Source organism: Erithacus rubecula (assembly GCF_903797595.1).
Source record: "Erithacus rubecula genome assembly, contig: scaffold_774_arrow_ctg1, whole genome shotgun sequence".
Lineage (NCBI taxonomy): Eukaryota > Metazoa > Chordata > Aves > Passeriformes > Muscicapidae > Erithacus > Erithacus rubecula.
Genome location: NW_027635565.1, coordinates 28193 through 41630, shown reverse-complemented (window position 1 = coordinate 41630; position 13438 = coordinate 28193). Strand labels below are relative to the sequence as shown.

The 13438-nt window shown below is 46.0% G+C and overlaps 1 pseudogene across 1 annotated transcript; it reads right to left on the bottom strand.

Moving 5' to 3' along the window:
- Positions 1 to 9744: 9744 nt before the first annotated feature.
- LOC306816652 lies at positions 9745 to 10754 on the bottom strand (annotated as a pseudogene). Its single transcript has one exon. The product of its transcript is annotated as an uncharacterized misc_RNA (transcript).
- Positions 10755 to 13438: the final 2684 nt, after the last annotated feature.

Below are 13438 nucleotides of genomic sequence, written 5' to 3'. Positions count from 1 at the left end.
AGCCTGGAGCCAGGCTCCCTGGGGAAACAGCACTCAGAACAGATTAATAACAAATGGCACTTAAGCTCATTGTGCTTTGCAGACAGTTATGGAATCCGTGGGAAAGATGACATCATTACTTTTCTTTCACTTTCCTTGAAAAGAACCCAAAACAATTATTTATTAATGGCAACAGTTATTATTAATGACCAAGACAAAACTAAGCAAAATTCCATTTTGATTTTATGAACTTCTACATGGGAATTCCCCAAGGTCATTTTCTTGTCAGTTTCCAATTAAGTTTAAAGGATAAGCGCAGTGCCTACGTACTCCAAAGTTCGGTTGCAAAACCAACACATTGGGTGCAAACGCAGCTTAAGTGCATTGGGTGGTCCAAACCTGGATCTCAGTGCCCAAAACTCCAAACCAGTCAAGCTGTATGGGAACAAGCAAGGACTGGCAGGCTTTCCAAGAGGAAAACAGGCCAATGGCTGAATGCAGTGACAAGAGATTGCAAGGTTGACCTGAGGGCAAACCACCTACAGCTGAGATCTCTGAATATATCTCCTGTCCCAAAAATATGTTGCAAAAATGAATTACCAAGTTGAACATTTTACAGACATTGAACAAAATATGGAAAGCAACCCTACCTCCAAGTGGGTTATACAATTTGACAACCTGCACACTTCCAATGTGCGACGCCTCAGTGGTGTTTGGCTAAAAGGAAAAAAGAAATGTTCTGTAAATCCTTCAGCCAACACTCAATTCCTGGTGATTCACCAGGATTTAATTTTAAACAACAGCTCTATTTAAAAAGTTTTGCTGTCCCATCAATACAAACAGCTGCTCTGACACAATTCTCCCTCTGACAGCAGCTGGCTACAAAGCTGCCCTCAGACAGCGACCGTTGCTTAGCCTCCAATGCAGCCAAGTGTTCAAACAGCAAGTCATCCTTTCCCAATTGCTGGAATTTCATAGGCCTGGGCTTCCCTTGAAATCAAGTGCCTGAGTACAATAGAACTGGCCAGAGCTCAGCTGACAAACCAGGTGAGAGTGATTCCCAAAATTATCACAAAGTCAGGGCAGCACCCGAGGCTGAGATTTATTTGGTACTAAGGAAATACATGCTGGAGTGAGCTCCAACAAGAATTTCAAGTGCAAAAAAAATTTTTACTCTAACAGGGGGCAAACCCCTTTCTCTTTCCTCAGCTTTAGATGCAATTATTTGTGTAGAGTTGAAGTGGAACCAGTTTATCTCAGGTTACTCGGATGTAACAAAATTTGGGTTCATGCTTGGATTACTTATGCAGGTTTTCATGGCTTGTTTAGCCTACGTTTTCTCCTGAAAAATGAATTTAATTAACTTTGGAATTAATTGTTTAATTAATCATAAGCAGTACATTTATTATAAGCAGTGTATTCATCTTAAGCTTTGTAATATTTCACCTTTGAAAGTAGGTAGCTAGGTGTCTTTTGGCCATCTATTACCAGAGCTGGATTGTTAGATGCCCAAAACTTTTTATTTTGCTGAGCTAACACTGATAACCTTCAAGGAACAAAGCCTGAGGCTGTAAAAGGCTGGACACCTGGAATACAGACTTGCTAGCCCTACAAGAATATGTTGAGGTGGCCAGAAGACAAAGAAGAAACTAAGAAAGACATTTCAGCCTCAGAGCTCAAAAAAACTTGTCTGGGGAAAAAAAAAAAAAAACCGACTGAAAAACATAGACATTAACATGAGAGAAGAGACATCAATATCCAAAACAATATAGAATACTAAGTAATAGATAAAGAGAATGATTCCTTTGAGAACCAATGAACAGGAATTTCTGTGTTTTCTGAAAATATATCAGTTAGTGGAAAAGTTTAGAAAGTGCTGTGCATGTGACTGGAGTTCTTCACCATGCACCAAAGCTGGGAATAAAAAAATGCCTAATCCTAATACTAAAAAATTACTCTTCCAGAGTTTCATTTCTCCTTACAATTTTGGTGACACTGGTAAAAGTATGGAACAAGGAGAAATCCATGCATTTTGACAAAAGCCATTGCCAGAAATGTATTCATGTATTGACTGAATGTCACAGCCTGGGGAAGCTCCGACTTCCCCTGGCAGCTCCTCAGTGTCATCCCTGGGAGTCGCTTCCCCCGGGGCTGCCTCAAAGGGGCCGTGGGGCACCAGTGGGGCCCAGCCCTGCCCAGCTGGTCCCGCAGGGTCAGCAGCACCTGGCACCAGCACCATGGCCAAGCCCTGACCCAGAGCCGACCCCAGAGCCCAACACAGCCCCTCAGCTGCTGGTGCTGCCCCTCTGGGTCCCCCTGAGGGCATGGCAGCGGCCGTGGGGGCTCTGTGGGATGCAGTGCGGGTTGGGGCCCTGCGGGACACAGTGGATCGTGCCCAGGCCCGCAGCTCCGCCATCCCGCCCTGCCTCGGCTGCTCCCGCTGCCACACACACACTGATCCCGCAGCAAAACCTGGAAAATGTACAATATTTGTCAGGAAAATGTGTTCCTTCTTGTTTGTGGCTGTCAAGTCTCATTAGCAAAACCCAGAGTTTCTTCCATGAAACAAGCAGCCAACAAGCTCTAAGTGATGGCCAGGCCTTGGAAAGGCAGGTCACTTGTTGGCTGAATTGCCTTATTAATGTGTAGGGCTTGGTAGGCTTCAGTGGCCTCAGACCTAGGGAAGGTTAGCAAGGCTTGGGAAGACAAATGCAGCTTGGATGGAGGCCACAAAGAATGTAGAACTGATGGGCACAAGGATACTTGGCAAGACAAGGCACAAACTAATAAAGACAACACAGCAACTGTGCAGAATCAGCTCAGGCTGGGTAAAAGGTCATTCCAGCAGGGGCAGACCATGGCCACCAACTCAAGAAACCTCTCCCTAAGAGAAAGAGACTGAGCATGCAGACTAATTAGCAGGAGAAGTGAGAAGATTGTTACCCTACAGCAGACAGAATACTAATCATGAACAGAACAGGCTAACCTGCAGTCAATGAACATGAAGAGCTTTGCTGGCTAAAATGTATAAATACTAAAGCATTGTGATATTTGTGATGCTGGCTTTGTGAATTTGCCACTGAGCCCCCCATTTCTGCACACAACTGTAAATATTTACCTCCACTCAGTGGGTGGATCAGCCTCTTGAGCACCGTGTGTGAGATCCAACCGATCTGGAGCAGCGCTCGCTCCACGCTCTGACACCTCCGCTCTCGCTGCAGCCGCGGAAGGGTCTGACCCGTCCTGCCTGTGCTGGGGACAATGGCCACGTGTCCTTGGAAATGGGGAGTTCCATGTTCCAGGCTGGCTGTGATGTCACTGAGGAGCCGGATGGGACACACCCAGGGCAGAGGGAATTCCCAATGGGCACAGGTGGGAATGCCCTGCCCAGTTCCACAACTGACTCAGCTCATTTCCAGCTGCACAAAGGGACGCTCCAGCCACCCTAGGTGCTGCAGCTGTGCAAACCAGGGCTAATTAAGTGTTTCTGCACAAAAGTGCTGTACTTGGCTGTTTGCGGGATGAAGGTGCAGATTAACACCCCTCACTAGGGCAGCAAGGGGCAGCCCTCCCAGCACTGGTCCATCCTGCCGTGGGCCAGTCAGTCTGTGAGGCTTTGAGCACATACATGCTCACTCAAATAGCATCTCTTTGACAAAAGCCCCAAGACCTTTCCTCATCCCAGTCTCCTAAAGGGATACTAGCCAGCAGCATGCCCAGGCCCCCACAGACTCTGCAGGATGAGCTGACATGGAAGAGCCAGCACTGACCCTGAACACAATTGCAGGCTGATAGTTGTGCTGACTGCAGGTGGCCATCGAAGTTATTGACACATCTGAAAAAACGTTTTATAGTCAGCTTCTCATCGTTTCACTTCCATTTCCTCCATACCCAAGCTTACTCCTTATTTCAGTCAGCTGGCACCAAAAAATCTCTTGTTCAGTCATTACAGGGAGAGGGAATAAAAGCATGTCATTGAAAATGTGCTGAATATGACCATCCAAAGTTCCTTTTCCATATCACAAAACCTTGTCTTTGTGTAAAAGACCATGTCCATTCCAGACCATGTCTCATCTCCTGGCTGCCACACTCACAAGGGCAGGGTAATTTGTGGAATAGAAAGGAAGAAACCAATTTGTCAAACATTAGAGCCCAGATCTATAAGAGAACTATGTGTCTCTTTAGGAATAACTGGATGGTGTTGCTTATGGATTGGCATTTATGGACTTTTGGAAAGTTACTTCTACGAGCCATCAAAGGAATCCAAGGAGGAAATTCACTGGACTACGGAATGTTCAACAGCCTTTCGATATCTTAAAAAGACATTGATGACAACCCCTGCTCTGGAGTTGCCAGATTTGGCTGAACTCTTTGCACTGTTCATCCATGAGCACCTTCACCTTGCACAGTAGCTCCACACTCCAGACTGGGAATGTAGGAAAGAAGCCAGTGGAAAAGAGCATATTCCTCAAAAAACAACTAAACTATGCACTTGAGGGTTTGCCAGTTCACCTCAGAGCAGCAGCCACCATGGTCCTTATTGTTAGAATGGGCTTGACAATGAGTGGGAAAAAATGACAGTTTCTGTGCCACACATGCTTATGTCTGTTTTAGAGCAAAAAGGAGGTCACTGCTTATCCCTGAGCAAAACAGTAAAGTAACAGGTGGTACTCCTAGAATGAAAGACGTGGTAATAAAGACAGCTACTACCTTGTACCCTGCTATGTTCCTCAACCCTTCTACACAGAATCATGATCCCCAAGGAAGTATGGGATTTTTGGGAGTGTCCAGTTCCCTGCTAAAGTGGCAATAATGCACTGCAAAGCTCACGAGTACAAACATCCAGAAACATCAGAAACCTAGTAGAAGACAAAACTGATAGAGAGGTGGCAGGACAAAGCATCTTGTTGCCAGTTCTATCCAAAGTTGTGAACCTTTCCAAGTCAGTCAAAGAACACCCTAATGAAAAAAATCACTTAGGAAAATCCTTGAATGTCTGATATAGTTGTGAAGGGTGGTGGCTAACAAAAAACCAACAAGTTAGGGTGTCCAAAGAAATAATGAGACAATCTATAGAAGACAAATATAACGAAACCCATGGGGTGTTGAGGATTCGGTAGATGATTAGGAAAGGCAGCTACTTGGTGTTAGACTGACAGGAACTGTGACAAGTGAAAATATAAAATCTACTTGCAGAGCAATGCACAGTTGCACAGTTTTACAAAACACTGCCATTAGAGATTGCAAAAAAACAAAAAAAAAAGAAAAAAGACAAAGTTCTAAAATACTATCCAAGGAAGAAATGGGCATTCACAGGTCCATTTGACGCTTCCCAAATATCTTCCCCCCTCAGTCATTTTTCTATCCTTTTGCACAAAAAGTTTTTGTCATTGCTGGACACACCTCTACCCTCTTAGCTGAATATATTAATGACAGGAAACAGGAAAAAGACTGGGCTTCAAAGTTCCCCTAGATCTGTACAAGAATCAACATCTGTGTCTCTCTAGAAAGACTGGCTGCATCAGAGTATTTTTGAGAGAACTACAAAATAGAGTTTCCATAGGGATACAAGCAAACAATTTCTCTTTCAAATCTGCTGAAATATCTTGTCTCCAACACTTGTAAATGTGTTTTACAAAACACTTGCCAAGATCTCGATATTCCTTGGCTCAGTGACAAATTGAAACCAAGATCTACAGGCAGCCCTGGGAGGTGCTTCAGCTGACAGCTTAGAGCAGCCCATCTGCATTCCTCTGTAACCCTCCAAAACAAGGTGATTTGGGAATGGTGTTGTCCAAACTTCCACACCTTCGACCACTCAAGGCAAAGATCTTAAATTAACAAATGTCTTGGGTTCCAATGCCAGGTGTTACCAAGGGTATGTATTCTATCTTCATCTGTTAAAACCAGGTGGGGCAGTTGTCACCATCGGGTCAGATGTGACATTCACACACACACACAGTTGATCAGAAGAACAGTGGTGTCTTTTGCTCTTTACTCTGCGTGTTCTCCACTTTATACGCTCGTAACAATGCCTGATCTTAAGTCATTGACTACATCACAATAGCTTATTATATTCATTGGTGCAAAGCAATTAGTGTCAATATATTTGTCAAATTTTTGCAGAAAATTAATAAGGCACATATGCACAATTACTTTTGCACGTAGTCAAACTACCAAAATCTTTCAAGTATTTTTTGAAACTAGTTTCCTGCCAATGGCCACATCTTCTTCCTTACTATGGATACACTTGGAATTCTTCAATTGTTGTTTCTTCTACTAACTCTGTTCGACTTACAGGCGAGATGTCAAGCCCCTGCATAGATATTTTAATGTGACATAGGGAAAACTGCTGCAAAATGCCAGTCATTAAATGACCATTACATCTGAGGTAGATGTTGATCCAGCAGCATCACGCCTCACTCATGGTATGTAAAGGATGCCTGTGATTCACCAGCAGAACACAATTTACCCACTTCCCAAAAATCTCTACAGACCTAGTCAAAGTACAGACTGCAAATCTGTTGCTTGCAAGCATCTCTTGAAAGACATCTCAAATTTGCTTTTCACAGGATTCATCTGTAAATCAGCAATATATTACATAGAGATTTCTATAAGCTAGCACTTGCACAGACCCACATAAACTAATGTTCTAGTTTGCATTTTTTCTTTTGCAAGGAAGAAATGAATCAGTTTTGCAAATCAGTAATTGCAAGGACCTTATTTCAAGCAACCTCCTTTAGAGCAGACAAAAACCAAGCAGTGGCTGATGTTTAGTATTGACACACTGTCACACCGATGCAAAGGTCGGATGCCCCTGTGTGAACACACATTTCCATGGGAGCGAGCCCGGGCTCTCTCTCCCTCGCCCTGAGCTCCGGCGCCAGGCCGGCCGGGCGGCTCTGCCCTCTGCGGGCCTGGGCCGGGCCGGCCGGGGGGCTCTGCCATGGGGCTGCGCCCCTTCTCGGCATCTCTCCGGGTCCCATCCCGGCACAGCCGGGTCCCCCTGCCCTCAGCACGGCCAGAGCGGGCCCATGGCTGGGCTGCAATGCTGCTGCTGCTGCTGAGTCTCACAGGAGCCGCCGGGCAGGGCAGGGCAGCCATGGCCCCGCGGATGTGCCGCAGCGCTGGCCTGGCTGCTGAGATCCCGGCCTCCTCCAGCGCGGCTGCCGGAGAATCCTCCAGCAAACAGCTCCGGCCGGACCCGGCTGGGATCTCATGGCCCTCTGCAGGCCTCGGGTAAAATATTGACTCTTTCACTGCACAGATGAGGCTTGCAGACCTTCCATTCTCTCTGGAGTGAGAGAAAAGTGACAGACACACAGAAACAAAACAACATGAAGACACCAAGGTCAGTGAAATAGAAGTTCCAAGATGGGAGGGATTGAGGACATGCCTCACTCTTGGACTGAAATTCTCTTGTAAGCTATGAAGAATATATAATTGCTACATTAGACACTTTTTCCTGTGTAACTCATGAAATGCATTTTGGGCAGATGAAGCCTTCTCACCACAGCCATAAGCAGAAGCACCAGTGCTGAAGTAAGCAGGTGTTGAAGTAGCTGTGATCCCAAGAGAATTTTGAACAGAGAGAGAGAGAGGAGTGAAGAAGATCCTTTGCCCCCAGGGAAGAAGAAGAAGAAGACCTCTCTTCCATGAGATGGAGATGATCTCCAATTTAGATGAAGAGAACATTTACTCAAACAGTTTCATCCTTAAAAATAGCACCCCGTAAGTTTGACACGGCCCATAAATTCAGCTGTGGGAAGGATGTGAAAAGATGGGAGGGACTTCGCGATTGGAGATTTCCCAGGATGTTGGTATTTGTGAAAGTTGAAGTCAGAAGAGAACTGTTTTCTTGTGGAGAAGTCTCCATAGACTGACAGGAGAGACTCATCTCCCTAAGTGATCTGAAGAAAGAATACTCTAGAGGTGACAAACTGACTGAATTGTTTCTCTACGTTGTCAGTGGAAAAGAAAAGAGAGTATGGGGAGGAGGGAGGAGAAGTGTTCAAGAGGCTTTATTCTGATTGTTCTTATTATTTCCTTTAGTTTCTGTTAATAAAGTTTTGATTTTTACCCTTTCCTTTGTACCTCTGAGCTTGCTTTGCCTTCCCTCCTAACCCTATATCACAGCAGAAAATTAGTAGACAATTCTAGTGGATGTGCAGGCAATTTGGCCAGCACTAGAACCCCCCACAATTGGTGCATTGGCTGGAAATTTTAAATTGGTAAACTAAAACTACTATATGAAATTGGTGTTACTGCTGGTTGGAAGTGAAACCACCACAACTATTTGAGCATTTTCACACCTCAGCTCACAAGAGCAGCTCAATTCTGATGGCCCTGACTCAGATGTACTGCAGCCTAAAGCATAAAGGAAAAGTCACTGCAGACAAATTTTACTCAAATGTAGAGATTCAAATAAATAAAAATAAGTCACCTGAAATTGGAAACAGTAAAAATTAGAAGGAAGCAAGAAATGGAGATCCTTGATGCACCAACTTCATGTCAACTGGTGACATGGGCTATGTCACCCCTCTGCTGTGGATGAGCTTTCCCCGGGTGAAGGACCCCACAGCAGGGCTGGTCTGCACACTGGAGAACGGATGCTCACTGAGCCTCTCGCCAGAAGCTCCCAACACACACCCAAAGCTTCTCCCTGCCCACCCTTTGGTGCGAGGCTCTGTGCCAGCCTGGCAGCTGACAGCCTTGTGGCTCTTGTCTCCTCCCCAAAGGTGCTAAGCTTGTGCCTTGTGAGTGTTCCCAACTCCTGAGTTTTATCTTATCTTCATCAGTGAACAGTCCAGGGCCTCACCCCAAAGACCTGTTCAGGATATGGTGGCATTCTGTGCAGCTGTTGTAATCCAGTTCTAAAAGTCATTCAAGAAAATGTTTTAAGTCAAAACTTATAACATTTCAGTCTCTGATACACAATGAGAAGGAAAATAATCTTTCAGATTAGTTGAGGTTTAAGAAAATGCATTTATTTACAATCCTACTCTGTAATCCTCTACAATCCTACTCCATATTCCTACTCTATAATCCTACTCCACAATCCTACTCTAGAATTCTAAACAGGGTGTGGAGTAAATGTCCCCTGCAGACCAGCCAGGATGACTGCTCCTGCAGTGGATGTACTCAGAAACAAACAGCATTTTTGTGCATTACTAACTCTTCTGCTGAGATGTGTGAGTAAAGAGCCTCTCTTTTTTCTTCGCTGTTTGTTTCAAGTCCTGCCACAAGCAGCTTTGCTTTTGCAGGCAAGAAATGCAGTGCAGACAGGCTCCAGGCAAACATTTAAAGAGGCAGGGTAGAGAACAGCAAACAAAAACAAAAGATGGAGTGAGAATACAACAGCACGACTTAAGAGTACAGGAATAGAGAAGAGTTCTTTTCAAAGAGGTTGAGATAACCTAAATGTAGCATTCCTATCAAAATGAACAATAGAAGGAATTGTAGAAGTACTACCAGTCATTAAACCAAGACCAGAGTGAAATCAGCCCCACAGTCACTCAATTCCCCTGAAGCATTTTGTCTCCAATGACTGGTGACAAATCAGGGGATAAAGGAACTGCTAGGAAGCCAAGGAGGAAATGAAAGTTTCATCCCTCCCACAATCCCCCAAGTGAAGAGTGCACAGTAGTGACTTTGTGCCCACCTGTTCCAACAAGAATCTTAGGTGGATGATCATCAGGTGGAAGGAAGGAAGATGCCACCTTCCTTCCCCACTCTGTTGGCTTCCTGTTTCTGGCCCCTCTCTCCTCAGGATTTCTTTGAGGCTCTGTCCTCAAAGTCCCTGTGTCCTTTGATCAAGAAAAATCTCAGGTGGACTGCAGGCCTAGGAGGAGGCCAGCGTGCCAATGCCCAGAGTGTTTCTAGGAGACTGCACTTCTCCTTCTGCCGCAGCTCCTCCTGAGAGTTATGCAGGAAAAACATCAGCTTCCCATTCAGCTGCTCCTCTTGCACGTGCACACCAGCTCCACACGGACACTGAAGGTCCTTGCTGCCATCTGCCCTGAGCTGTTCAGCTCTAGTGGAAGGCGTGCCCTGGCGGGGGATTCAGTGGGACCAGCATGCGCTACAGCCCATCCTACTCCCGGGGACTCCTACCCTCAAAGGCACTGCCCAGCCCAATGGCTTCCTGAGGCACCGGGTAGAGAGCATTGCTATCCACAAGACACGCATGAAGCTCTCCATCAGCTCAGCTGTCACTGAGCAACCTCTCCCCAGGTCCTTCACAGGCCACTGTATGTTATCTACTAAATGGATGCTTTCCTTATTCCCAACATCTCAAGTGTCTTCTCTGTCTTTGATTCTACCACTGCTGCTTTCTTCCTTGTCACCATCACTGCCTGCTTTTTCACTGGCAGCCATGTTACTTTGTTCAGCTTCTTTTCTGTCTTCATTCTTGTTTCCTTCCACATTTACACCACCCTCTTTTTCATCCTTGTTTCTATCATTGTCATCCTCTTTTATAACTTCCTTATTTTCTTCCTCAGTTGCAGCAAAACCACTATGGCCTACTTCATTCCCAGGATCACTGCTATCTTCCTGCTCAGTCCAATCACTGTTTCTTTGTTCACTGGCATCACTGCTTTCCTGCACCTTCACATCTGTGTATTCTTCCTTTCCATCTACATCATCTTCACCTTCATTTACATCATCACTGTTGCCTGTCTTCATATTTGCACCATAGGATTTTTCTTCATTTCCATCTCCTTCTTCTTCCTTTCCAGTGTCCTTGTCTTGCTCCACCTGTACATCCTTGTTTCCACCTTCATTAGCTTCATCTAGGCCTTCCATATTTCCAGCAACATTGCCATATTTGTCTTCATTTACATCATCGTTCCTCACTGTCATATTTGCACCATGGGACTTTTCTTAATTTCCATCTCCTTCTTCTTCCTTTCCAGCATCCTCGTCATGCTCCACCTGCACATCCTTGTTTTCTCCTTCATTTGCTTCATCTAGACCTTCTGTATTGCCAGCAACATTTCCAGGTTCATCTTCATTTCCTTCAGAAGTACTGTCTCCTGGCACATTCCCAGCACTCCATCCTTCATCTTTCTTTAAGTCATGGCCATTGTCACTCTCAACATCACTGTCTTCCTTCATCTTCGCATCACTGTTGCCTTCAATAGCATCATTGTCATCTCCTTCATTTGTAGCAGCCACAGGACTTCCTTCTCTGTCATGTCTGCTGCTGCTGTTGTCTGCCTCCACATCAATGTCACATCACTGTTTTCTCCGCCTTCCTTTGGATGAACAGTGTCTTCTTCCTGTTCTTTTCCCCTCATGTCTGCTAAGGTCTTGCAGGAGCTCTGTCCTTGCCACTGCTGCTGGCCTCATGGCTCCTTCTCCTGCAGCTAAAGCACAGGCCCAAGAGGAGCAGGACTGCAGCAAGAGCCCAGAATGGCCACTGGTGCAGAGCACCAAAGAGCACGGCTCCCAGCCCTGGTCCTGCTGCTCCGGGGGCCCCTGCTCCAGCTCCTGCAGCAGCCGAGCCTCTCGCGGTGCAGCAGCTCCTGGCAATCCTGCATTCGCCGGTGCGTGGCCTCATCCAGCCCATCCCCGGTGCTGGGGGTACTGCATCAGGCTTTGCACGAGCATGGAGAGCAATGGCAATAGAGCCGTGGTCTGCAGGAGGACACGCAGCAGGGGTTCAGAGGGGCCGCAATGGAGACAGGCAGTGAGGGCAGGAGCTGCAGGGACATGGCACAGGAAGGAGAGGCCCCTGGCAGCTGGCAGGCAGCAAGGCCGCCCCGCTGCCCCAGCAAGCACCGTGCCCTGAGTAAGGCGCTCCCGCCAGGGGCTGGGCCCCGGCCTCAGGGCAGAACACACGGCCCGGGGCCGGCGCTGCTGCCCCAGCCCTCCTCCAGCCCCGTCTCCTCACTGCGTGTGCACTCACTGCTTGCCCAGGCTCTGCCGAGGCAGCGGCACCCGCTGGGGCCTTTTCCAGCTACCCCATGGTGACTCGGCCCCTGTGCTGTCACAGCCCCGAGCGTGGCACAGCCCAGCCCTGCCCGCCGGCCCCAGCCCGGGCAGGGAGCTCAGCATGGCCCTGGGCACCCAGAGCCCCAACAGACACCAAGGGCAGACCCATCCCTCGGCAGTCTGGGGACCCCAGAGCTCCCCTCTACAGAGCAGGCACAAGTGCCCTGCCACACAACCCTTGTCAAATAGAAATTTGGGTGACATGACCCATGGATGTTCTCAGTATACAGGTGTAGGATTTTAATACTGGAGAGAGACATTTTTCTTCTTATTATTATTTATACTTACTGCTTTGGGGCAGGATGTCAGGTAGGCTAAGGTTTTATTACACATGTAGTGAGGAATCATTCTGAAAGAAATCCAGGTTGCTTGGATGATACACAGGAAGATTAAATACCATCCTAAAAAGGCCAAATAAGTTAATTACAAAATTTCAGGGTCTTGAATAACCTCCTTGCTCTCAAACTGTAGGTTCAATACTGTGCAAAATTCTGGTACAGTCAGGATTTTGTTCAGAAAGTAGAATGTCTGCCATTTTCAAATTTGTGCAGAGGTGTACCTCTGTCCCTTCCACCCTCTTCAAAATTGTCTCCCTTAAACAGAGTTAGCCAATCTCTCTGATAAAGGAACTTCTGTCTGTTTCTGCTGTCTCTTTGTCTATTTATCTTCAAAGGACTGTGAGTACAGGAGAGATGATACTCAGCCCTTCTTTGGGGAACTCATCTATAAATGGAACTGCAGGAATGGAGAGGGAGGAAAGGGAAACAGGATGTGACTCAAGTACCTGCATGGTGACCACAGATGTCCACTGCTAGACAGACACTGATGTGAGGCAGATCATGCCTTCCCATTAGTGCCCAAAAAGAGAACAGTGTTGCCATTTCTGAAACTGCTCTGGATTGCATTTGCTTAACAGACGTCATTAGTAAAAGTAGTTAAAGAAAGAGTTTTGAACCCTCTCCCAAACTGATGCCACTTATCACGTACCTTCCTCACATTCTTCTAGGAATGTTTTTGATGTTGTCCCATCCTTCTTTTTGCAGGGGAGCAAAAATTCTTTGCCAAGTATCATTCTCTCTGATTTGTTTCTTCTCATCTTTTGAGATTTAATAAAGTGAACATTCAGCAGAAGAGTTTTGTATTTTTTGAACAAAATTCTTCTTTGTTCCAATTGAGGCCCTTCTGTGACAATGAAAAAACAAAAACTGTTGTGAGCTGCAGTTTACACTGTTAAGAGGTTAATGTGGGTCAGTTCTCCAAGGTTTTTCTTAGTTCAACTGCTGTATAAACTGTTGATGTCAGTGACTGGAGCCTGCTCTCCAGGACTTTATATATATGATAATTATATGACAGAAAATGCAACATATAGTTGCATCTGATCTCCAAGTTCAGCAGCTTTAAAGAGGAAAAAAAAATTGTCTGTAAGAAATTTGCTGGTTTTCCCATTCCTAAATGCCTTCAC